At 39.1% G+C, this 4,322-nt stretch overlaps 1 pseudogene; it reads right to left on the bottom strand.

Moving 5' to 3' along the window:
- Positions 1–2,464: 2,464 nt before the first annotated feature.
- LOC109677062 (olfactory receptor 2Y1B-like) lies at positions 2,465–3,545 on the bottom strand (annotated as a pseudogene).
- Positions 3,546–4,322: the final 777 nt, after the last annotated feature.

The raw sequence follows: 4,322 nt of genomic DNA, 5'->3' as shown, positions 1-4,322 counted from the left end.
TCGGGAAATATATTGTTATTAAATCATCTCTAAGGTGTTCTACTTCAGGGACTATCCTACACAACCTCTTTTCTCCTAAGTCTCCCTTTATTTTTTTCCAATAATTAAGTCCCACTTTCTAATTCTTTCATGAATCATTATTTTTAACTCAGAATCTCATTTAGAAGGTTTTTCCTATTTAAGGATAAGTTACAATGGGCATCAAATGGCAGCCATTTGGGCTCTGAAAGACAAAGGAGACAGGTGTCAAGATGGGAAGTCAGCTTTGACTTTCTCCTATAGCAACTTAAGGAAACTGGGATTTCGCACTGGCTCTGGAATGGCTAGGGGACCCATGACCTCAGTGGTCCCATCTCAGTGACTGACCAATTAGCCACTGCCATGCATGGTAAGGCACAAGGAGACCCAAGGGGTGTGGGTTCCAACAGAGATGGCATCTGGCCTCTCACAAGACCTGAATTATGAAAGCATGGCTGTGTGTGTCCAACTCTCCCAGTGGCCTCTGAAAATTGCTTAACTACACTGTATGATTCCACAAGCATAACTGAGCATGTACATTTATTAGATGACAAATGAGAGAGTAAAACATTAATTTAAAAATTTAATTAAATTCTGTCCTGTTTGTTCAAATAATCTTCTTTAAAGCATAAAAGAAAAATCATTGGTCTCATGCAGGTTGTTGGTTGCTATCTTCAGTTAAAGAAATATAAAAATATGGATTATTAAGTAGTACTTCAGTAGTATTTTGGGATATGATGGCAATATTTAAATCCTAACATCTGATTTGATGTCTCAATGACTTGAAGCATATAGAAAATTATCTAATCTTCAGTATCTTGATCAGTAAAATTAATGGGGGCAGAGGAACCAAGTATGACAATGGGATATATTTTTCAGCACGTTGATCTGTAGAATGGATTAAAAAAATAGAAATCAGAAATACCATACACATTAGTTTTGCCCAAAGAAAAAGATATGCCCATTGATGAAAGAATAAGGAAAGCAGAAGAGTGTTTGAAACAAGGCCAAAATAGACCAAAGAAAAACTGTGAAGTATATAAAGCTCACTTTTGATTTTTTTCCAGCTACCTTCCCTTCCAAATGCTCTTCCTATATAAAGAAGTGACTTTTGGGAAAAAAAATTGGCAGATTATGGTAGTAAGGATTGGATTAAGGATTACAGGAAGTATTTCAGCTTCATTCTGTATTTGCTATGTGAACTTAGATAAGTTAATGTTAAAACTTCTTTCATTCATGAATGAGTAGGGAATATAACAAACTACCTCAGATTTAAGTCATGAAGATTATTTGTTTGCATAAATTTTTTTCAAAGATGATATAGTTTTTGTTATTGTAATCAAAGATGATTCACTCAACATGAAACTTACTGAGACTTTAAAAATTTATTTATAAGGATACCTGCAATTTTACACGTAACCATCATTTAAATACATGGAAAGAAATGACAATGGGCCGGCATGGTGGCACATGCCTATAATCCAAATTTTGTGGAAAATGGAGGTAGGAGGGATGTGATATGAGGCCAGCCCTGGGCAAAAGCAAGACCCAACCTGGAAAATAAACTAAAGCAAAAAGGACTAGAGGCATGGCTCAAGTGGTTAGGCACTTGTCTAGCAAGCAAAAGGCCCTCAGTTTAAACCTTCCAAGAAAGAAATGACAGTAGTAAATTGCAAAGATTCTGTCTACAAATTTTGGCTAAGTGCCACTTGAATTTTCCATGTCTTCCTACTGCAGGAACCTCTCTCTCTCTCTCTCTCTCTCTCTCTCTCTCTCTCTCTCTCTCTCTCTCTCTCTGTTGTGGTACTCTCTTTTACGCTTTCTCTTTTTTCATATATCACTTCCTCATGGATCATGTTTTAATGCTTATGTTTTCTATTCTTTCTAGGATGCAAATTTCTTCTCTGTGACACCAGGCAGCATGTCAGAGATTCTTGGTGCAACTGATGAGATGTTGATGCCCTTTTTACCTAGTGCTACCCTAATAATTTTGCTTTTTTGAAAAAAAGGTAGGTAAAAGACAGAATACGTAAAACTCTACTTGCTCCATGAAGTATCTCAGACCATGATCTCATAATTTGATCCAAGTTAACAGGAACCTTTAGATAGCTGAAAGGGTAACAATGACAAAAGAACTGGAAAGAAGCCCTGAAATGTAAGGGATTGTGGTTACACAATTAAGTAGAAAACCAGGAGAGAATTCATGTTCTCTGCATTTAGGCAAAGTGCCATCTATATCAGACAATATTTTGAACCTTTGGCTTTGTATATGGTTTGAAGCATTTAATTAATATTTTCCTCACTCTCAGAAATGCTCCAGAGCTGTCACTACTCATGTGAACAGAATACACCCTCTTGCCAAACACATGGTTGTAGAAAGTTGTGATTTAAATGATCTCTCATTCTCTCCTACAGAGTGATCATAGATACTCAACTAGAAACATCTCAAGCAATCCCCACTTCCAACTGCCTTAAAAGGAAGGCACTAAACTTCCGAGGTTTAATGAGGGCTATTTTCTTGGGACCAAAATTACTCAATGAGCAGGAAGGGTTTTAGGACATGAGAGATATGACGAAAACTTCTAGTGGCCCTCTTTCCTCACTTATCCTGAATCTCTGACTTTCCCTAGTACCCTCCTCAGAGCCCCCTTCACATCCTTGTTCCTCAGGGTATAAATCAGACGATTGAGCATGGGGGTGATTATAGTATAAAAAAGGGCAACAAACTTTCCCTCCCTCTCAGAATAACTGCCCATGGGCTGTAGGTATGTGTATGTGGCAGATCCATAAAACAGAGAAACCACCAAGAGGTGAGAGCCACAAGTTTCAAAAGCTTTTCTGCACCCAGCCATTGACCTGGTCTTCAATGCTGCCCTTGCGATGTGGGCATAGGAGCCCAGAATTAGAGCTGCAGTTGTGGCAACCGTTATGACTGGTGCCACAAACATCTTGGCCTCTGTTCCTCTTGTGTCCTCACAAGCCAACTTTGGGAGCACAGGCATCTCACAGAAGAAGTGATTCAGGAGATGGCCACACAGAGGTATGGCCATTGTGAGGACTGTTTAAATCAGAGAGTTCACAAGTCCTCCCAACCAGGAAGTAGTAGCCAGTGCCTGGCAGAGAAGGGGGTGCATAATGGTCGTGTACTGAAGTGGATGGCACACAGCAGCATAGCGATCAAAGGCCATCATCACCAAGAGCACACACTCAGTTCCACCCAGGGAGAGGGACATGATAAGTTGGGCCACACACCATCCATAGCTGATGGTCCTGTCAAGTCCAGAAAGGTTGACCAGAAACTGGGGCACAGTGCTGGTGGTATAGCAGAGATCCAGAAAGGAGAGGTGGCAGAGGAAGAAGTACATGGTTGTGTGCAGTTGCAGGTCTAGTTGGGTGAGAATGTTGCCAAAAAGACTTAGGGAGTAGAAAACTGAAATGATTACAAAGAAGACAAGTTCTAGTTGAGGCCAATCTGAGAAGCCCACCAAAATGAAACCCTTGTCCAAAGTAATGTTGAAGTTCCCCATAGCCTTTTATCTTCACACACAGAAGACAAGCGAATGTGTCCTATGAAGAATGTGAATTAAAATGGTACATCATATAATTTCCTGAATATATGATGTAATTCCCTAAATACTCCATAATCAAAGCATTTAGTTTCAATTTTTTGTTCTGTTTAGTTCTGTTGAAACTTCTGTTTGTGGTGTTGCTAATGATGGCTATTCTAACAGGGGTGAGGTGGAATCTTAGTGTGGTTTTAATTTGCATTTCCTTTATGGCTAGAGATGGCGAGCATTTTTTCATGTGTCTTTTGGCCATTTGAATATCTTCTTTCGAGAAAGTTCTGTTTAGTTCACTTGCCCATTTCTTTATTGGTTCATTAGTTTTGGGAGAATTTAGTTTTTTAAGTTCCCTATATGTTCTGGTTATCAGTCCTTTGTCTGAGGTGTAGCTGGCAATTATTTTCTCCCACTCTGTGGGTGTTCTCTTTAGTTTAGAGACCATTTCTTTTGATGAACAGAAGCTTTTTAGTTTTATGAGGTCCCAGTTATCTATGCTATCTCTTAGTTGCTGTGCTTCTGGGGTTTCATTGAGAAAGTTCTTACCGATACCTACTAACTCCAGAGTATTTCCTACTCTTTCCTGTATCAACTTTAGATTTTGTGATCTGATATTAAGATCCTTGATCCATTTTGAGTTAATATTGGTATAGGGTGATATACATGGATCTAGTTTCAGTATTTTGCAGACTGCTAACCAGTTTTCCCAGCAGTTTTTGTTGAAGAGGCTGCTATTTCTCCATC

This window comes from Castor canadensis, chromosome 16 (assembly GCF_047511655.1).
Source record: "Castor canadensis chromosome 16, mCasCan1.hap1v2, whole genome shotgun sequence".
NCBI classification, from domain to species: domain Eukaryota; kingdom Metazoa; phylum Chordata; class Mammalia; order Rodentia; family Castoridae; genus Castor; species Castor canadensis.
The sequence above is the reverse complement of the archived record's forward strand: the minus strand, read 5'-3'. Positions and strand labels throughout refer to the sequence as shown.